Consider the following 23,120-nt stretch of genomic DNA (forward strand, 5'->3'; position numbering starts at 1 on the left):
AGTGGGAGGTTCTTCCGAGCCACACGCTATATACTTCCACAAATCAAGGCGACAAACTAGCATAAAGCAAGGAGATAAAATGACAGAATCTGAGGGGTGATGTGAATGGTACTTATTCCCCAAATGAAATAATGACTTACTAAAGGAAAGTTGAGTGAGGAAAAACATTGATAATTGTCCAATAAATCTTTCCATGACCTCCCATTAGTCATCATAGCATTTCTGTCTCTTTTCAACCTACTAAGGAAGGGAAGTAAGATGTAGCACATGGGCAAGCAATGACTAGAGCCACACAATGGAGCAGAAAATCTGCTGGTTTCCCCATCTCGGGAGACCTGCAAGTTTTCCCTTCCAATGGCATCAAGACCATCAGATCGGATACAAGCCCATGTAGATCACCGTTTGCCCATGTTGGAACTTTTGGGAAATGCTCTTGGGCTTCCCAGAAATCATGTTTTCTGCCCCAGCCATGGGACCGGGATCAACTCATCTCCTTATAAGCAGCAGGATTTGAAAAGTTCGGAACATTTACACCTTCTCCCTCGATCTGAGACAAAAGCTGTGATTCTGGGTACCATATAGCTTTACCAGCTTGCCCTCATGTGTTTATTTATTCTTCTATTTACCGAGTGCCACCTATGACAAATATTGACAGGATAACAGCAACAGGGCAAACACAGTCCTCATAGGCTTGAATCCCACCATCTAGCGGGGGAGAAGATGTTCGTCCAATTAATATGTAAATAATGCGCAATTGGGTTTGGTGTCCTTAAGACGCTCAAAGTGTTGTAAAAGTCTAGATTAACAAGAGTCTACATCACCTGCATCACCAAGTCTTGAAAAATAGAGAAAGATGACAACAGGGGCTACAGTGACCTGAAGGCTTTACTGGGTTGAATATCCAAGAGAGATTTCTCCACTCACATTTGGCAGCTGAGCTGGGATGGTTGGAGTAGCTGGGTGCTTGCCGGTTCTCTCTCTCTCTCTCTTTCTCTCTCTCCCCCTCCCTTTCTCTCTGCACAGTCTCCCCGTATGGCAGCTTAGCTTGCTCACAACATGGAAGTGTGTCGGGGTGGTCTGACTTCCCACACAGCCCTGCCTTTTCCAGAGCCAGAATTCTAAGAGACCCACAGAAGTTGCAAAGTTTCTTATGACTGAGCTTGGAAGTCACTTCTGTCAAATTCTAATGGTCACAGTTTGTCACAGACCTAGGACAGATTCAGAAAGATTGGAAGGAGTCTCCTTCCAATGGAAGGGACAGCAGAGAACTTGTGACGATCTTCATTCTTCCAGAGATGCTCTGAGTCAGTATGCTTCCCAGAATCACGGTGGCCTCTCTTGGTGATAGGATATGCTTGGCTTCATGGAAACTGAGGAGAAGGCATCGCAACTCTAGCTCAAAAGTGTACATTCGATCAAGGCTTCTGTGAGTCAAGGCCTTCTCGGAGGGTAACATTTTATAGTCCCTTTCGAGAGCATTACTCTTATTCTCTTCGCATCAGCAAAACATCCCATGTGATGAGGTAGAGAAGGAGCAAATCTGTGAAGGGAACCTTCCCCTCAGTTCAAAGCTATGTATTTGCCTTGAGTGCCTCATAATTAATTAGTAAGTACCTCGTAAGTAATTTTATTTTCTTCTTGTGGACTCTTAGCATATTGGGAAGTCCTACCTCCTCCTGTGACTCTCTAAAAGTAAATCAGAGCTTTCTCAGTAACTTGGGAGCAAGACCATTCCTTGGCTCTTCCTTGCTTGTCCAGAATCCAGCGATTGTCAGAGGCCAGCAAACTGGTTCTGTAAAGGGCTAGATGGATACATGTTTTAGGCTCTGCAGGCCTTATAGGCTCTGTCCCAATTACTCAACTCTGTCGTTACAGCCAAAGACAATACATAAATGAGTGGAGTGTTTGCATTCCAATAAAACTTTATTTGTAAAAACAAGCTCCTGGCCATGGGCCATTGCCCACTCCTGGATTACATGACTGCCTCAATTATAAATATTCTCCATGCCTAGTGGAGGAACTCTGAGGACAAAAATATCCTAAAATGAGAGAAACTCCAGCTTCCACTACGTGATTCTGTTTAAAAGATAAAAATAATGGGACCTGGATGGCTCAGTGGGTTAAGCATCCGACTCTGGATTTTGGCTCAGGTCATGATCTCAGGGTCATGAGATCGAGCCCTGCATTGGGTTCTGTGCTCAGAGGGGAATCTGCCCGAGATTCTCTCTCTCCATCTCCATCTGCCCCTCCCCCCACTCTTGCACACATGCTCTCTCTCTGAAATAAATAAATAAATCTTAAAAAAAAAAAAACAACAACAATAGGACCTAATGCAAAGAACAAAAATGAAACAGTAGCCAAGGAAAATTTCACCCAGAATCTCTCACACCCCGAACTGGAGGCCAGGAAGAGTCTCTTCAAATTCATATGGAATTTGCAACTTTAAGTCCCAACAGACTTTTCCCTGTTTCAGTATAGATTGAACATTCATAACCGAGTTAAACCCCTGGAGAGTCCTTCTTTCCAGATCGGGGTTCAATTAGCACATTTGAAAAGTAAATCAGTGTTTTCCAAAATGTAAAAGGTACACCCCTGGTAATAAGTGAGAAGACTTAAGGTAGTATGATTCATTAATACTTTTTATTTGAACTGTCCATTTGTTGATTATAAAATTTATTTTAATATATATTTCAAAAAGAGAGCTGCCACATGGAACCTATTACTTCACAGAGGCTGCTAAGGATAAGCTAAGAAGGTATTTACATTTTTAAAACGTGAGCTGGTTAAATAAAAGTACCAAAGAAAAATAATATTAGAGATGACCAAGAATGGGGGGCGGGGGGGGTGGGGATTGTGAACAGAGAAAACAAATGATTCTGAATCAGTGTGTCCCCTCCCACTCTGGCTGTCCCAACACTGGAGTGACTCCTCGGTGAAGACAGTCACCGTGTGATTTTCTGTTTATTTGTTTTGTTTTTTTAATCTCTCACCTGTTGGCACAATGCTTGCTACATAAAAGGCCCTCGGTAAACATAGAATGAGTGAGTAAATTAATTAAGTTGTCATTCAAATTATTAGGTTAATTTTGAGTCGTGGAAAGTAATCTGACACGAACTCAAGGATATAGTATTTCAGATGCTCCTGAGCACAGTCAGAAGTTCGCAGAGCGGAAGGGATGAGCTTGTTTAAAATCAGTCAATTAGAGGTGGACAGTCCCTTGGGATGTCTTTGCCAAGAGAAGCCCAATGGTGCCATAAATCAGGATGTCTAATTGAAGCAGTGTTTTAGGAATTAAATAGCAATTAAATCAAATGGGAAAGTTTCTAAGGGACACCTTTGACACTATGGGGGAAAAGTCAAAACAACCCCAAGAGTCTATGGGAAAAAAAAAAAATGGCTTTCTTCCAAGGAGCTTGCTGGTTAATAATTATCAGAGGCATCTGTGATTAAAATCTTCTTCCATCCAGAGGCTTTATGATCTTGCCACAGACCTTGCCACAGATCTTGCCTCATGCAAGATCACAAGCTAAAGCAGAAAAATCACTGAGATGCCATAAAGGTAGCAGAGCACTGAAAAGGGACTTGGAGAGGGACGGTGTCGCCCAGAGTTTTGACCTGCCGAAACTAGTTTTGAGAAACCAGTTCCCAGAATAAGAAGCATAATCTGTGTCTGTTTACCCAGTGAAAGTAATTCGGGTCATTTCAACATCAATGTCACTGACTTCAAGGGAAGCCCAATGTGAAGGCTGATAAAGTGTGTGTGTGTGTGTGTGTGTGTGTGTGTGTGTGTGTGTGTGTGTGTGTGATGAAAGATTTATTGAAAACTATGGTCCATTTGTCCAGTGTTTCCAAAAATGTGGGTCTCATCCTATATCTTACCATCTGCAAAAGAGGCAATTTTAGCTAATATTGCTGGGGGGGCCTTAATAATTGTAACTAAACAAATAAATGCATCTAAGATATTATGAGTTGTTGCTTAGAATGAGGTGCAATTTCTTTAAAAAAATGTGTTGATTTTTCTGCAAAGTCTATTTGGGAAATGATAGAACATGGGGATAGCACTCAGACATTGTAAATTCATAAAGGTTGTTTCCCAAATGACCAAGAGTTGTGAGCACTGTTGTACAGCAGAGCTGGGGCCATTTCCAACACACAATGCAAAAGAGGGAATCCGCATCCTTCGTGTAATAGAACCTAATGAAGACAGAAATAGTAATGGGGGGGGAAGGGCAAGTACAGACCGAGGCTGCAAAATTTACTTTCCAAGCTTAGATTATCCAGGTGGATTATCAAATCCATCGGTTTGATTATGAGATTGATGAAAACTAACCTTCATTGCCAACATTTAAGTGAACAAGTAGGCAAAGTCTTATATTTCAGGGGGATCATTTATGTGATGGTTCAAGAGAATGACAGTTGTGTACATCTCTACTTTCTAATAATAATGACCATTATTATTTTATTATATAATTATTATATAACTAGAACTGAGAACTCAGGTTATCATTCAAGCCCACCCTGTGTGGAATCTTGAGTTAGTGGCTCTAATCCAGGATCCAGGGTTCAGTAGCTATGTGATTCTGTGTGACTCATGTGTCCACTAAGTCTTGGTTGTATCGCCTGTAACATGAAGAGAATGGTTCCCACTCGGAATAATGATTAAATCAGGGAATGTCGACAATTGTTATAAAATACCAAGCATGAAGTAGGTCCACAGTGCATGCTAATGTCTCCTGATTTTTCTTCAGAGAGAATTCGTCCATAGTAGACCCTTGATTATCTGAAAGATAGATTGCAAATCTTTAAGGATTCCAGTACCACACAACATCCTCTCCATCAATCTTGGATTCCCCAGCTTAGAACTATCATTTTCTAGACCTTCCAACTCTCTTTTTATCCCCATTGCTCACTTAGCCATCTGCTTCCATTGGGCAGCCATTCTCACAAAGGAACAATGCTTTGGTAACTTAAGAGTGACATGGGTCAGCCAGCAATTTCTTCTCAGCTGAACTCTGTGCCCTTCTTGGGAATAAGGGAAATGTTGACTTTTCTTGGGGACAAGGGAGATGTTGCTTGTTTCCAAAACCTTCTCTGAGGCCATGAAAATCAAGGCAGGGCTTGTTCCCACCATGGTGGAGGATGGAGCTCTGAGGGCATTCCCAGAGCTGCAGGGGGTGAGTCTCCTTTTGACCTTCAAGTTTACCTAGGCAAATTTTTTCACTCCCCACCTAGACTTAACCCCAACTCCAGAAGCCTTCCTCAGAGATCTGCCCCAGCGTCTTTGTCTCCTCTTTCCCGAGACACCTTCCCCTCACCAAATCCTGACATTTCTTACCACCTCTGGTGCCAGGGGAAGGGATGAATGCGGGTAATGCCTGGCTTGTTAAGCATTTTATCAGTTCTCTTGTTTATGCCAGATCCCTGGGCTCCTTTGTGACTATCCCCCATGTGAATGGACGACAGTCAAAGCAAAAGAAATCAACAAATCTTCCCAATATTTTCCCACCACATGAGCCAATGCAGCACCGGGTGCTGAGGTGTGGGTGGGAGCAGGGGGCCACCGGGGCACAGAACAGCTGTAAGGGGAAGTCAGATGAGACAAGAAATAGAAGGTTCAGGATAATGATATTCAAATTGCTCCTCTTGAGCCCCGGTGGCCTTTCTCAGGCACCCCGTGGGTCCCTGGAGCCTGCAATTTCCTGTCTGGCTTCTATCACTCAAAGCCTACAGAGACGGGGACCATACAGTCGCACAAGATGAATAGTAATGACACATGTGACCACCAAACCCGAGACTCTGGAGACCAGAGAGACAACCTGCCATGAAAGGAAGGACAAGTCCTACAGCTTGCATTCAGGACAGGACTTCTCCCTTTCCTAATTCTATGACCTTGGGCAAGTTGCTGCTCCTCTCTTGGCCTCAGTTTCTTTATCTGTAAAATGGGATACTAGCCCCTACTTTACAGGGCTTTTGAGAGATTATCTATGAAAACGCCTTGTATACCAAAAAGCCTGTATATCATTTTCATTTGTAGTCTGCAACCAGCTTCAATACAGTCCCTAATCCTGGGGTGTACCCCAGGAATCTTAAGGGGTAGATAAATCTATGACTTTTATTTTACAACTATTTGACCGCTACAAAAAACATGCACTATTTCCATTTCCTCCTAAAATACCCCGTTTATTTAAGCTTACTAGCTATTTCGATTCTGGAAGTTTACCATGATAAATGATCAGCTGTTCCCTTAATGTAATTTCAGGAGGTACCAAAAAGCTTAGCTTCCTAAAGAAGCCAGAGCTGACTTTTGCAATCTGGAGTGTTCCCAGAACACTCTTCAGGATGATTTGGAAATTCCACCTGAGAATCTGCATTTCACCCTCTTGCTATTTTGGAAAACCTATAAACCAGTCAGAATGGTGCCCCTGGGAAGGCCCCCATGACCTTGGCCAAGGGGAGGTGTGAGAGCCAACCAGATTCCCCGAGGAGCTATGAGATGGAGGGATTTCTTCCAGAAATACAGGGAAATTTATGTGGGGAGCACACAGTCGGGAGCTGTGAGCTGGTCTTGCTTAGAGACAAATAGCAGGAAGGAACAGAAGGGGGAGGAAGGAAGACATTCATTACGGCAGGCGGGAGATTTGACTGGGGCTGGAAACCCTAGAAAGAAGGCAGGCAAAGGTGCTGTCCCCAAAACTCCTTCATAAATAAAGCCCTTCGCTTCTAGCCATGCACAGACATATTTATTTAAATCAAATTAAGATTAGAATACAGTGTTTTTTACTATTTTATTATTTGGCATTATTGTCTTGTTTTCTGGCCTCACTTTTGTGACATTCCAGAAATTCTGCCCTACAGCATCTGTAAAGTATGTGCTGGATTTGCCTACTGCGGTCCTGACAACCAGTCCCCACCTTACCACTTCCCAGGTGTGTGACTTCAGCAAGGAGCTTGACCTCTCTGGACTTGTGTTCCATTTTATAAAATGATGGCCATGGCTGTTTGACCCAGTTCCAAGTGCAAATAAATACTCCTTGACCGGAAAAGATAAAGCGGTGATGGGCCATGGGGTACCTGCATTTCTTAACATTCTCAAATCAGCTTTTTTAGGCATAAACAGAGGACACATCTAAAACTGCAGTTCAATGACATTATATTTTCTCATATAAAGGAATCAAGGAGTCAGTCTAGATCTAGTTGCACAGGAAAAGTATCCCATGGATAGTAAGACTAAAATGTAAACAAAAAGCAGAAAGGTGATAAACCCTCCTTGAAAGGGATTTTTATCACTTCGGAACGTCATATTACTGCCTTGTGATAGTTCAGCTTCTCAGAAATAAAGAATAGAGGAAAACTCAGAAGCAAGTATCTCACACACACCAGTGAAGGAGATATCTTCACCCCCACAAGAAGAAAAAAGCCAGCGGATGATAGTGATATACTGCTAAGGACCATTCCTGTCCTCTTCAGTGTGGAAAAGCAGATTACAGCCATAAACGGTGAAGGACGAGCTCGGGGCTCGGCGGGGGGAGATGGGGACACCATTCTCCATTCGTGGAGCATGACAAGGCTTTCTCACAATTTGTCCCAAGTATTTTTTTTACCCACCTGCCGCCACGGAGATGTTTTTAAGGTCGCTGGTGGACGTTGAGTTTTAATCCAGAGTCCCCAGATGGAGTTCTACTCAGTTAGGCAGTAACTGGTCTGCAGGGAGCTCTGCTCATTCATTCCGATCAGTTTGATTTACCTGCTCCCCGGGCACGGGGTGGGGTGCAAGGGGTGATAGCCAAGGAGGAGCAAAGCCCAGTGCCTGTTGGAGGTAGGAAGGAGCTTGGAACTTCGGAGGTTCCAAAAAGAAGGCTCTGGAGGCGAGAATCTAGTGAGCAGAGCCAGAGAGGGGGCTGGACCAGCGGGGACAGACCAGGGGGCCCGCTCACCCCGGACACCATCGTGACACCCCCATCCCACCCCACTCCCAGTGAGTACTGGGGTACACAGTCGGCCTCGCCTTCGCCTTCCCACACCGGCTCACCTCCTTCCCCCCACCAGCCCCTATACACCAGCCTGCATCCACAGTCACGCAATTCGATGGAGCCCACCGCCGGGGTCTTAGGGTGGCCTAAGCATCCCAACTGCAGTGACAGGGCTCTGTATTTATATAACAAGTCTTGCCCGAGTATTTTTAGGCCCGCTGTTTAGAAACACACAGAGTGGGGGAAGAAAGAGAATAAATATGGAAATCAAATGTAAAAACTTCTGGCTCTTGCAACCAGCTTCCTGGGGGAATTTTCCTCTGTGTTCTTTCCACTTCTTCCACTCAGCAGAATGACTGCTAGTCATTAAGGAAATCTGTGAGGAGCTCATGGTACAGGAATTGTACACCAAGGCTCCCATCCTCATTTGCATATCCCCTGTTCTGATTGGCAGCTGTACATGAAATGCCATATCAGTTGAAAGTATGTTGTGAGCCAGCACTAATGATCTTATGGCTCCAGGGAAGCCTGCCATATTGTAATTTGGCTATCAGGCATGAAAGAAATAATTCTAAGTGCCAGGAATGCAAGACTGAATAAATGTTTCACTGCTGCAGGTTGCCAAGGGTGACACTTCTGATTTAGTATAAACGAATGCCCCGTTGCCTTTGGGGTACCGGGAGTTTGCATTGTATCTGAGCTGTGTGTATAAAACATTAGTCTAAGAAAATGGCTTCAGTGTAAGATGGGAAACAGAGGCCTGCTCCCAGAAGGCTGCAGAATGTTTACAACTAATCACTGGATGAAAGGATTTTGCTACCTTCTATAATGACAGGCAAACAGGATTTGCTTTTCCTGAGATGGAGAATAATGGTTATGTTAACTCTGCCTCGCCTCGCCTTTTTTTTTTTTTTTAATGAAATGCTCTTTTGTAAAGAAAATCACATCTGTTTCCTTTTATATATGAAAGGGATATAAATTCTTTTCTTCCTCCCTCTGTGTGAATAGCCCGTTGGTGTACCTCAGAATTAAATAACCCTCTCCGATGTCATCCGGATTTCAGAGGTCTGGAAAGATGGCTGTCACTTCCTTCTCCTTGGCTTCTGACTTCACACACTTGCCCAGAGCTTTAGAAGTGGGGACGGATCACTTTCGCTTGAATTTTCATTAAGGTCCCAATGCAAATTGCGACCATATCTGGCTTCACGGGATCTCACTTTCTGTTACAACCCATGCATCCACCACACGAAACGCGGACAACAGTTGTCTGAAGAACAGTGCCTGTCATCCTAGAAAAAGTGACACAGGGAGGGAGTTGGCTCCTGCCTGAGGTCTCCCTCAGCCCTCCGGGTCCTGGCTCGAGGAGCATGTTAAGATGGGTTTTCTTTTCCCTTGATTCTGTGTGGAGATATTCTTCAGAGAGGGTTTCTACCTTTGGACTTCCTTCCTTGGACACCATTCAAGGACAGATCCGGGTACCCGTTTAGACAGGACAAGACAGCAGTCATGGAAAATGCCTGGGTAGGCAAAAGCCAGTGGGGGTAAATCAGGTCAGGGTTGGGAGATGTCCAGACCTCCCATATTCACAGTTCTCCATTTGCAAAGAAACCAACCTGACTCTCGGCCTCCGCTTTTGAATCGAAAACTTCATCACGGCTCCTCGCCTTCATGCTGGTAGATTTGACAAACGCGGTGGTGAAAAGCTAAGGATACGCTAAAAGATCATGAAGAGTATGGTCAGATTTACTGAGAAAACTCTCTTCATACCAATCCATAGAGCAGTTCTGTTGTATTTTTTAAACATTTTAAAGCTCAATAACAACACACCAAATATCTGTTCAGCACCTCCTATGGGTGGAAAAGTATGTTATATGCTTGTAATAGAATACACAGATCCCATAAGATACAGCATTTACAATGTTTCTATTCCATAGGGGAAGGGTTTTTGAATTGGGAGTAAGAGATGCTGAAGATGTCATTAATTCAAACTCACATTTTTTATGCCTTCATTTGACATGGAAATTACTGAACATTGGCTCCGTGGCTGGCTTTCAGGATACAAAAATAAATGAGTTGGGGCCCCTGTCCTCAAGTAACTCATAGAAACACACACCCAAACACACAAACAAATAATAAACAAGCCCTCTGTGATGGCCCAGGCACTCAGTGGGTCCTGAGGCCAACAGTCAAGAGCCGGATGGTTGTGTTCACATGAGAAAATGCCGGTTGAGAAATACGGGAAGCCTGTGGCCAAGCTCTTGTCTGTCACTTTCAAAGAACACTGTAGATTTCCTTTTAAATTCCAAAAAGCTTCTCCCTGCACCTACTCAACGCCGGCTACTATACTTGGTACTTTGACATATGTTATCTGATTTAATTCTTCCAATGGCAAGGTATTCACCGATACTAAGATGAAAGAGGTTCAATATTAAAACAAAATGACGTGAACCCTGCAGGCCAGCAAGAACAGACTAGAATGCTTGACCTTTTCCCCATTTGTTATCAGACATTTTCTAAAGGTGTAAATGTTTGAAGGCCCAGACATCTGCATAGAATTCCCTCAGATTCGTTCCTTTAGCGTAACTCAAAACTTCTTAAACATGAGCAGGCATAAAGATGACTAAAATGGAGAGTTGACTCTATAAAACCATTCATACTGTATTGAAGGGGGATTTAAGGGATTTTTCCAAGGGTGATTTTGTTCTGTGCGGTTGTTGCTTTAAGCACTGACTTAGAGCCCAAATCTTATATGATAGTGTCTCTACTACCTGTCCAGAGGGCCGTGAGAACCCAGAGGAAATTGTATCTCCCTCCACATTAGGCCTGGAGGAGAGGTAGTCATGGAAGGCTTCATGGAGAAGGTGACTTTCCATAACAGAGAAATGAGGAGAGAAAACTCCAGGCAGAGTGGCCAGGACAAGCAAACGCCAGGAGGTGACAGAACATGCATGCTCTGGGTTCAAAGGCTGGAGGAAAAAGAAATGATAGAGATGAAGCTAGGGAGGGAGGCAGATGGCCATACTCTGCAATTTAGACATTATTAGGTTGCCTTTTGTTTCAAGATCTCTAAACCTGTGCTTTTCAAACGGGGGTGAGTTGGGAAGAGATCAGGAACGCTACTAATATCCAACGCTGCACAGGACGGGCCCCCAGGACAAAGAATTATGTGGCCTGAAATGTCCTAGAGCTGAGGTTGAAAAAGCCTGCCCCAGACGCATCTGCTCCTAGACCATTGCTGCTTGTGTTCATGTTGTTCTGCTGTCTCGGAGGTAAATGGAAAGCCGGTTTAAACTTTGTATCTTGGAATAAGGATGTCTCAGGACAAATATCTATTTGGAATTCCCGTTTCCCTGTGAGCTAGGCCGGGGTGGGGGGTGGGGGTGGGAGGCAGGGGAGAGAGTGACTTTAGAGAGAAATATTAACCTTGCAAATGTGCACATTTTCAATTCACATCCTAGTGACAGGCTACAACTTGTAATCAGTATAAAATGATTTTCCGGGAGAGTAAATGCTTATTTTCACTGTCTTGATGTTGGCACTGGATTACTTGGTATTAATCCCAGGGTGACACAGTCACATTTGGAAGCCGTGAGATTTATTTGGATGTCTTGTGGGGCCAGGGGCAGCCTTCATTTTACATCCTTGATCTTGGAGAATTTAAATAATAGAGCTGCTTTCCTATATGCACCAGTGGTGTGAAAAGGAAGTCATCGACCCAGGACAATTCCAAGAGCCACGCGGCCAGGAGAAGGGAGGACAGAATGTGACCATATTTGTGGTCAACCCGATGCTTAGCAGCCACAACTACTACAACAGCAAACGATAGGCACTTATTAAACATCAACTGTGTGCCTCTCCCCTAGCATAAGACCGCAAGAAATCTGATAGCTTGTACTCACAGGTTCCAGCATACATCATAACAGCCTATTCTCTGACTGGTGCCCACACCATGAGGCTATGCTGGGTGTAATCGCTCTGACCAAATATCTGCCATTACCATCTCTCATTACTATCTCCCATAGCTTTCATCTAGAGCAGAGGTCAGCAAACTTCTTCCATAAAGGGTTATGTTGTGAATACTTTCAGTTTGCCAGCCATAGGCTTTCTTTTGCAATTACTCAGCTCGGACATAGTAACAGAAGCAGCTACAGACAATATGCAAACAAATGAACATACTTGTTTCCAGTGACTACGCTGTGTTCTAATAAAACTTTATTTACAAATAAGGCAGCAGAGCCAGATTTACCCTGGAGGCTATAATTCACCAACCCCTGACTGAGAGTAGCTAGTACCATATTTTAAAGACATTGCCTTCTGAATATTTAAGCAATACTATTAAGAATCATAAAACTATTTTTATGTTTTGACTCAATAATTTCACATCTCTGAATCTAGTCCTAAGAATATCTCTGGCTCTTCACATACAAGTTTTTGTACAAAGACGTTCACTATGGCAATACTTATAATAATGAAAATATGGTAATTTTATTGGCCAAAAACAGGGCATAAGAGAAACCTTATTCCATCATGGAACAATGGGATATTGGGCAGACTTCAAAGCGATCACTCCAAAGTGTTTTAATGATATATAAAATGTGATGTTGAATCAAGAAAAAGTAAGAAGTTGTGCGTACAGTTTGATCCCAATTAAGCTTACATCTGCATATTCACAGAAAATGACTCAAAGGAAATATAGTCAATTTTTTAAGTATGGTTTACCTCTGAATGGTGAGATTATGGGGTGATTTTTCTTAAAATTAATCACAGCATGGAGTTATTTAAAAAGGGCAAATGCGGGGCTCCTGGGTGGCTCAGTCGTTAAGTGTCCGCCTTCGGCCCAGGTCATGGTCCCAGGGTCCTGGGATCGAGCCCCGCATCGGGCTCCCTGCTCAGCGGAGAGTCTGCTTCTCCCTCTCCCACTCCCCCTGCTTGTGTTCCCTCTCTCGCTGTGTCTCTCTCTGTCAAATAAATAAAATCTTTAAAATAAAATAAAATAAAATAAAAATATTAAAAAATAAAAAGGACAAATGCTGGCATCCAACTTATTTAGCTTTGCTATTTCACTGGCTGGGCAGGTCACCTTTGCAAGGTTACTTAAGCACTCGGAGCCTCAGTTTACTTCTTTGTAAAATGCGTATAGCATCTCACTTGCCAGATCATTGTGAAGATTAACTAATGCGATATATGTAAAGTGCCCAGCAGAGTGTTTGTGACATAGTAAGTACCCAACAAATGGTAGCTGATAATATCATCATTCTTCGTTCTAAGCAGTTTTCCACCTTGATTGTAGTGATGGTTACATGAATCTACAACGGATCCAATTACACAGAGCTACACACACACACACACACACACACACACACACACACACACACACTATCAAAACAAGGTCTATGGCCTAGTTAACCGTATAATACCAGTGTCAGTATCCTGGCTTTGATATTGTACCATAGCTGTATTAGATCGATGTCACCCCTGGGGGACTCTGGGGGAAGGGTACCTGAAACTTTACTGCTTTTGCAACTTACTGTGAGGCTATAAATATTTTATATCCAAAATCTTTTAAAAAAATACATTAAATCTTTTAGAAGATTCCAGCTGCTTCCATAATTTGCATCTCACCCATCAAAGTGAAATAGGGAACTGTAACGAGGGGTTGTTTAGTCTCATTTGCAAAAGGTAACACTGAGATGCTGAGTGACTGTTCTTGTCCAGGTGAATCAGAAAAACAGCAGGAAAAAAAAACAAAATCAAGTCACTGAATATCCTGGACTCTTCCCAGTAGCTGGTCCTGCCCCAGAAGTTGTCCTGTGTTTTACCGGGTTAATGTTCTTTCAACAAGGAATATGTCCCATCGTTTAGGTAGGTGTGTATAGAAGGTATTCTCCGGGTAAGGGTCTTGGAACAGAACCTAGAATTCCATGAAAAGGTACTCCCAGGTGATGTTGGGTATAAGAAGAGGCAGGGAGCAAGCAACCCTTTCAAAGAAAATGGTAACTGTTCAAGTGTTTTCACATTGGTATTAGTTTCATTATTTTTCCATCACTATTAAAACTGAAAATAGGTTTTATATAAATTAAGAAAACAGGCTTGGAGTTAGTAAAGTTACAGCTGTGCTTGCCAAAAACTCGATACATGAATTCAACAAATGTCTGTTGACTGTCTACCACGGGCAAGCACTGTTCTTGATGCTGGAGACATGCTAGTGAGCTAGACTGATCCAGTTTCTGCTCTTGAAATATGTAGTTTTGGTCAAAAAGCAATCGATTGTTGGGGTGCCTGACTGGCTCAGTCAGTAGAGCATGTCAGTCTTGATCTCAGGGTTGTAAGTTTGAGCCCCACGTTGGGTATAGAGATTACTTAAAAATAAAATCTTAAAAAAAAAAAAGGAATTGATTATAGCCTGAGCTTTCCCCCTTGCTTGCCACGTGCCTTAAAAAGCCACCTGGACTTTGATCTCCTCCTCTATAAAATGAGTTTTTGGTTTTGTACGGTAATGACAAACACACATGCTCCCTAACTCTTACCTCTTGTTTCTGAGGCAGACATCACTAATCATTCCTGGCATTCTTTCCCACCGAGTTTCAAGAAAGACACAGACTTTGCATCGTTCAGAACAAATTGTCTCTGTTGGCATTGCAGGTGGGTAAATCTCTGCTGTGGAAGGCTGCACTGTGCATGATAAGATGTCTAAAGGCACCTGTGGCTTACACCTTCTCAATGCCAGCAGCACACCCTGCCCCCTCCCTGATGGACAGCCAAAAAATGTCTCCAGGCATTGCCAAATGTCCCCGAGTGGGAGGGGACTGTAACTCCAACTGAAGACGACCTCTCTGAGTGGATGCTACCAGCGAGGAGAGTCTACAGCAAACAGATTATTTTTCATCTCGGGACCAGCTCATTTCCTGCCATCATTTCTGACCCTTATATTCCATGACTCCTTCAGTCTAGGAAGAGTGAACCATACTGCTTGCTTGCTTTTAATAATCTAGGGGAAGCAAAATTTTTTGATGTGAAATGGAGGCACAAAGAGATTAAATAGCTTGCCCAGGGTGCATAGCTGATGGAGACACAGCTGAAATGCAACACAGCAAACACACAGCCTCTGAGCCCATTGTGCCCTGTCTGCTCTATGCTCTGGGTCTCCCCAAATGTCTAGCCCGAGCATGCCAATCAGAAAGACCACCCACAAGGCTATTGGGAGCCTGGACTTATTGGGAAGCATTTGTCACCAAAACATGGACAAATAAGCGTTTTTGTTTTGTTTTGTTTTGTTTTGTTTTTTGCTGAAGAAACCAGTGTGGAGCAAGATCTCATGGGTAACAGGAATAGAATTGACCCCCAAAGCCTTGCATTCGGGAAGCTTCCTGGAGTGTGTGCATGTTGAAGGAATAAAGAGATACATACGTAAATTCCAGTATAAACCTCAGCTCATTAAGGTCAGGCCAGTTCTGACATGTGTGTTATACTCAGGAGAAGTGCCCATCTATCATAAAAGATATTCGTACAAAAATATAAATCTTTACTGCAGCTTCTCCCAAAATGCCAAAGGGGTGGGGCACCTGTTCATTAAAAATTGCTTTTCAATTCTTTTCACCCACCCACTTCCCCCAAAGCTCCATTCCTCCTGAAATACCAGCTGTCCCTAACAGCTCTCTCCAAAATCTTCCCAAGTCCCCTCCAAACCAGCCACACCCAGCCCTGTTGCTGCTTGCCCCTTCCCACCCACCTCCCGCGGTCTTTCCACGTGTGACTTACCTGCTCTGGGACTGTAAATGAACTAAGACAGCACTGGCTTCACCAACAGTGTAGGAGGGTTCCCCTTTCTTCGCATCCTCGCCGATATCTGTCATTTGCTGGCTTGTTCATTGTAGCCATCCTGACCGGGGTGAGGTGGGATCTCATTGCGGTTTTGATTTGTATTTCCTTGATGCCAAGTGATGTTGAGCATTTTTTTATGTGTCTGTTGGCCATTTGGATGTCGTCTTTGGAGAAATGTCTGTTCATGTCTTCTGCCCATTTCTTGACTGGATTGTTTGGTTTTTTGGGGTGTTGAGTTTGATGAGTTCTTTATAGATTTTGGATTCTAGACCTTTATCTGATACGGCATTTGCAAAAATCTTCTCCCATTCTGTAGGTTGCCTTTTGATTTTGTCGTCTGTTTCCTTTACTCCTATGTGGAATTTAAGAAGCAAAACAGAGGATCATGGGGAAGGGAGGGAAAAATAAAATAAGACAAAATCAGAGAGGGAGACAAACCATAAGAGACTCTTAACTTTAGGGAACAAACTGAGGGTCGCTGGAGGGGAGGTGGGTGGGGGGATGGGGTAACTGGGTGATGGGCATTGAGGAGGGCATGTGATATGATGAGCACTGGGTGTCTTATGCAACTGATGAACCACTACACTCTACCTCTGAAACTAATAATATGCTATATGTTAATTAATTGAATTTAAATAAAATTAAATTAGATTTTTTTTTTTTTTAAAGACCCTCTGGCTCATTTGAATACTCTTCTCCCTCATTTCCTAATAGAAACAGCAAGGCCTAAGAGCCATGCCGGTAGAGAAAGTTCTCTCTAGCATACAGGGAAGGCAGAGAAGCTTCAAACACCACCATGGGGAGGGAGAGCTCAGCCACACGAGATAGATGGAGAAACGCTACCAAGAATATGGACAGATAACATTCAACCAGATTAATTCAATAATATCTGCAAAGGCACTTCAAAAAAGTATAAAGCAAAATATAAACATATTGTACTGAAGAAGCAGTTTCTGCAATAAAAAAAAAATGTGGCTTTTAGATGAACCTTGAAGAATTGACAGGATATGGACCTATGGAATTAACAGGAATGAGTGAGCAAAGGGAGAGCGTGTCCAGATGACAGCACCAGCAGAAAAGATTCTGTACAGGAAAGGGTTGGGTGTGTTCAAAGAGCCCAGATCGGTCTCCCAAGTCAAGCTCCTTAAGCTTATTTCCCGTCTGGGGCACTCTGTGACACATCTCCAAATGGAAAAATCATTCCCAGTTGAGCTAGCCAAATATCTTGAATAAATAATGCAGAAATTATGAAGACATTTTCCAGAGGACCTCAGCATTTCCTGTCTTGACAATGAGGCTGGATTTGACATCAGCTAACTCAAAAAGTTAAAAATAAAAGCTGTGTCCAATTCAAACTTCCCTTCCAACTGTTTTTCAATAATCTCAGATTGGGCTGTGAGACAGCACTTGTAACCAATTTCTTCAAACCATCTCAACATGATTCATAAATTCACGACCACGGCCAAGTGGCTGTGCCATTGGTTAATCTCTGTCGTGGGCTGAAGGGACAGGAAGGAACACTGAAATGAATTATGACTTCATTGGTTGGGCCATGAGATGTTAAAGAGTCGAGGGGGCTTTAAGAAAGGAAATGTTCAAATAACGTGCCAGATGACTTAGGGTTAATCAGGGAAACCCAAGTTGAGAGGTACAAAGAATTTTAAGGGAATAATACAAAAATATTAGCTCACCTGTATACAATGCTTCCTGTGTGCCCAGTCTGTTCTACCTGGTCTCTTCCTGCCAGTGACCCTAAAAGAGGCAGGTGTGTATCTCCGTCATATAGATGAACACACTGAAGTGGAGAAATTAAGCAATTTGCCCCAATTCACAACATCAGGAAACAAAAGAGTCAGTATGGGTCTTCCTAAGGAACCTCCAGAGACTGTGAGAAAGGGAGAACACTGAGAAAGCCCTGCCGCCAACCCTAAAAATTACAGAATCCGTAGTGCAACCACATCATTATTTCCAGGAAGACTAGTTGTCCATGACCGAAAGTAGGCAAAACAAGGGTCTCTTGCTCCCAGGTATCACTCAAACTCTTGGGCATCAGTTTTATCATCTGTACAATGGGCATCAAAAATCTCCCAAATGATAGTGTGTCTGGGAAAGCTCATCAGAAAGTAATAGCATGCTAAGAAATATTTTATAATTAGGAGTATCTGAAGTCAGACAATTTGGTTTGAATCAGCACTACCAATTATTATGAGTTTTATCCATGGGCAATTTAGATCCTCCCCTAATTATCAGTTTTTTCCCTGATAAAATGAGAATAATAATCACACCTATCTTGAGAGGCTCTGGTGAAGATTAAATAATATTATGCATGCAAGGATAATATCCTTTGCACTATCCTTTGCACATAGTAAATGCTCAATAAATTTTAAATAATAATAAAGAAATCATAGTTACAACATGCGCTATGCTGTGCTTAATTACAACAAGATTGCAACACCTATTTCGATGAACCAGAGCCTTATAGCTTGAGTAAGAAATAAAATAAATATGCAAACGACAGAACTTTAACCCAATAACGTGACCACTCCCTAAGTTTAGCATATTGCTGGAAATCGCTAATGGAGCGCTGCCCATTATTCATGATACAAGCAGTAAGGAATCATGCATAATGGAACAGAGTCTCTGCTAACAGCAGATTCACGCACAATAATTTAAACTTGTTTGTATGGAAATAAAGGACGAATCTTTGAAGTGAGCCTTAATGAGATTCTGCTTGATCTTCAGTGTATCCTGGGAGAAAGAGTTCAATTTTTCCTCCAGCATCCGGCTCTTGTTGGTGGCGTGTAGGAAAGAAAGGGCCAGCTTAAATTATGAATGGCCCTTCTTGTCTTTGTGATAGCAGGTGAGCAGTGGGGCTGCTCATCCCGAGGCACAGGGGGGATGGAGAGAGACGAGCACAGTTCTCCTCCAAGGTGCCTTCTGAATCAGAAACTTACAGGAGGGTTTGGTGGACTGGAGCCTCACAGAAAGCATGCATCTTGGAAAGCTACAGTTACAGACTCTCCGAGACCAAAAGAAGCTGGTGGGTCCTAGTAGGAGACGCTGGTGTATTATTAGCAGGGCCCTGCACCTCGTCACATTCTGCTGATGCACAAAAGGGCTTCAGCTCCATCCCAGACCTGGCAAATACTGGACACCGCCAAACGCCTGCTGAGCAGGCAGCTCCCAACGTCCAAAGGCGTCTGGGGTCTGGTCAACTTGGCCTGACAGTCAGAAGGTCCCAGGAAGTGAGTTTGTGCTTTGGTTGGCAGCCGAAAAGCGTGGGGCTGCTGAGTTTCTTAAATCACTGATTTTGAAAAAGCCCAATTCAAACCGTGGGAGCTGTCTACTTCTCTGGGTGGTCGTGGCCAAGAAGACCCCATCCATATGGTCCTGAGCACAAGCCGGCCACACAGTGCAGAGCGCTCGTTGTATGCAGATGCCATTTATTTTCCTTTCCCCTTTATCATCGATTTAGGGTTTCTTCTTGTCTGCGGCCTTTCAGGCTCAATTAATTGTAACTAAGCCTCTGAGACCAAGTGTTCGTTGAACTCCTTCTGCTGTCTCAACACGGAGACACAGCGGAAACTGCAGTCACCTTGGATGGCGCGTGTTGAAACTTTCACTGTGCCAAGCCCCTCGCTCAGGACGCCCCTTACGTGACTGCATTTAATGCACTAAATTTAACTGCATTTATTCACTGCAGCCCTGTGAGGGAAAATATGCTTTTTAGCCCTGTTTCACAGATGAAAAAACAGAGGCGCCTAAGGTGAAGTTACCCACTCCAAATCACAAAGCCAGTAGGCAGTGGGATCTGGGACTTCGAAGCAGACACCTGTTTGATTCCTGGGTCCACCTTCTTAATCATGGTCTATAAAGCCTCTTCCTCGACAGCTTCCCTGACCTTAACTAAACTCTCGGCTAGGCTCGGTGAAGGGAGGAAGTCCACACACACTAAGGAGTTTATCCCAATCCCTCCTCAATTTACAAATGTATTATAAAACTTTAGTGCCGGGGAACTCCAGCACAGAGCAGGAGGCTCACCTGACCTCAACATCCACCTCACACAGACTCAAAAAAATTCAGTTCCCGGCCTATTTTGTCTTGATTTTCTAAAGAAAACCTCTCATTTGTAAACCAACATATACATATACTGAGCGCTTGACACGTATCAGACTCTATGCTAAGAAAGTTTCATGCGTTCAATCGTTTACTTCTTCAAACTCTTATTCCCATTTTGCCAACAAGGCAGCTACTGAGGCCCCTATGAATGAAGTAACCAGCCCAAGGACACGCAGCCAGGGAATGAGGCACCAGGACCCATTCCTGCATCGTTCATGTGACATGTGCATGTCTACCTCTGGGTGCCTGACGCTGTTCTCAGCTTGGGAATATGGCAATGAACAAGACAGAACAGGTGCCTGGCCCCACGGAGCCTGCATTCTAGAGGCAATAGACAGGCTCTGAATAAATACACACCTGAGACAGCCTAGAGATCATTTCCATGAAAAAAATCAAAGCAGAAGAAGGGACTAGAGAGTAAAAGATGTGGGAGGGGGTGCTGGTTTAGAGCAAAGAAGGATGCTGGAGAGGGTGATATTGGAACTGAGACGTGAACAAAGTGAGAGAAGTGGGAAAAACACATTCGGTGGGGCAGGGAGATCATATGCAAAGGCCCTGGGGTAGGAATGAGTTGGGGATATTAGGGAAACATCTAAAAGACCCTTCTGCCCCAGTTGAGTGAGTGGAAAGACTGAATCATGCACGAGCATGTCAGACTGAAGTTAGAATCCAATTCCTGTTCTCCTACCCACTACCCTGTCCTTTGCGTGCAAGTCTGCAAAGTATCAGCTCCAGTTCTAACATTGGCTTTACCTAAGGGTCCTCCCCTCTGCCGGTTCTCTGAGTCTCTCTTTCATAAGGCTTAGATAATTACCAAATAGAGATGCTCTGGAACCAATTCTCTTTTTAAATAATTTGAATTAAAGTCGGATAAATGTCCACCAAAAAGTGAGGAACAGAGAGGGACTCTCTGAGAAGCACCTGTGTACGGTACATTCCTGGGTATGTATGTGCTAAGAATACCATGTTGGAGGAGTATCAGTGTGGCTGCTCCAACAGAATTGCTTCCATCGCCGAGGGCTATGGGGTGAGATGACACATCGGGATTTTCAATACCAAAGCGTATCAGTAACAGCCACTCTAGCCTCAGAGCCAGGCATGAGTCTTGCGTATTTCCAGCTGAAGGTCTGAGGCTCTGAGGTTCCACGTGGCACCCCACCCTCCGAAAGCAGTAACCTTGGTCTACTTTGGCTATTTCCTTCTGCTGAACAGATGCATTCTTTACACGTTTAATTACTAACCATAGCCGTGAGCCCCCAAAATTATCGTTAAATAAAATAAACAGGGCACGGGATGAGTATTTGAGGAAATGGCAGTCTTTTTCATAATCAAAATCTTTATGCATTTCATCTCCTCATTATGCTAAGATGCTGAGAGAACCGGATTTTTAGAACATGACCTGGTCTTTAAGCTCAGAAAAAAAACCACATTTCATGTAGTCCAGACCTCATGTCTACTCAATTACAAGTTCAAGCTAAGCACCCCAACATCTTAGGGATGGCCTTTTTTATCTTCCTTTCTTTAAAGAGCAGGATTGGAATTTCATCATATTGAATATAAATGGGAAAAAGTACATTGCAGAATAAAACTCAAAATGCTTTTGTGGAATTTTCATTGTAAGACTGCCTGTAATAGAGTTGACCTCATATTCACCTAAGATTTCTCTGGCTCCGAGTTCAGATTTCATGCCAATTAACATGTTAATGACATATATCATTTAAAGAGCTCATCATAACTTTTATCACATCATGTTACATCTATTTCCTTGTAATTAAATCAGAATTACAGGGTGTAATTACTTTTCTTTTCCTGAATACCCATTCCGTTTCAGACATTTAAATTCAAGTGCAAGTACTAAAAGACACTCGAAAGTAACAACCTAATAAAAATATTATCAATTGATGCAAGTGTTGGGTTTCTCCTACTATCCAGTTTCCTTTTTGACAAATTCCTTTCTCCTGTTATACTTTGAATAACACGTAATGATTGGTGGTATCCAATCAAATGCTTCTTAAGTTCTTTAAATCCTCAGGGCCCTACTTTTCATGAATATGGAACGTTCTCACACATAAATACAATCGCATACAATTATTAACGGAAAGGGATCAGATAAGGTTTATTGAAGAAATACCTATAATTACCCCCAAGTCCAGACGCTCCCTTTATGTGTTAACTCAACCATGGTCTGGAGTCTGCAATCACTCCAGCTGCAAAACAGCTATTGATTTTGACATTTGGGGAAGGCAGGGCTGATAGCAGGACCAAAAAAGGGATCCACCTTTGTTTAAAAAATACTTAAGTATGGGGGATGCCTGGGTGGCTCTGTTGGTTAAGCATCGGACTCTTGGTTTCAGCTCAGGTCATGACCTTGGGGTGGTGGGATGGAGCCCCGCACTCAGCACAGAGTTCGCTTGAGATTCTCTCCCTCTCCCTCCCTCTGCTCTCTCTAAAATAAATAAATAAAAATATTTTTAAAAAAATAATAATAAAATACAAGACTTAACTAGGACAATTCTGTAAAGACTATGGACCCAGCGGTTATTTTCTGACTGCTGTCTGGACTTCCAGACCTTCCCAAACACTGGCTTTAAGACTTAAAGCTACAGCACACTTAATTTTTGAATCTCCTTGTAACTTCAAGGTAATAGTTAAGAAAATGCAAGTAATTTCCAGGCATGCGATCTTCTATGATGACCTGTTAGAATTATGTGGCTGGAACTACAAGGGACCAATATATATTATTCGTGGAACTAGGCACTAGAAGATGGGCAGGAAAGCGACTCCTTTGTTGTCAGGAAATTCTGTGTACATAGATCAATCCGCTCATTCATTCAGCAAATACTTATTGAACACCTACAGTATGCTAGGTACTATTCTAGGCCTTGGTGATAAATAAGATGATCAAGGTCATGGCTGTCAAGGTGCCAACATCCATCCCATCCTGGGAAAGTAGGAGAGACTATAAAGTATAAACAACAGAACAAATAAGAGAATTGTAGCTGGTGATAAAGAGCCAAAAGGAAAAGATAACGGAGCTAGGTGATGTGATAAAAAGTGATGGGCTGTGGTGGGTTATTCCAGACCAGATGGTCAGCAGAGGCATGTCTGAGGTGCCTGATCTTTGAGCTGGGCCTGAGTGGACATGAAGGAAGCAGCCGAGGGAAGCTCAGAGAGAACAGAAGCGCCAAGTATCAAGGTCCTAATAGGAAG

Source organism: Eumetopias jubatus, unplaced genomic scaffold, assembly GCF_037043125.1.
Source record: "Eumetopias jubatus isolate StellerSeaLion01/CBP00866 unplaced genomic scaffold, mEumJub1_p1.0 scaffold_9, whole genome shotgun sequence".
Lineage (NCBI taxonomy): Eukaryota > Metazoa > Chordata > Mammalia > Carnivora > Otariidae > Eumetopias > Eumetopias jubatus.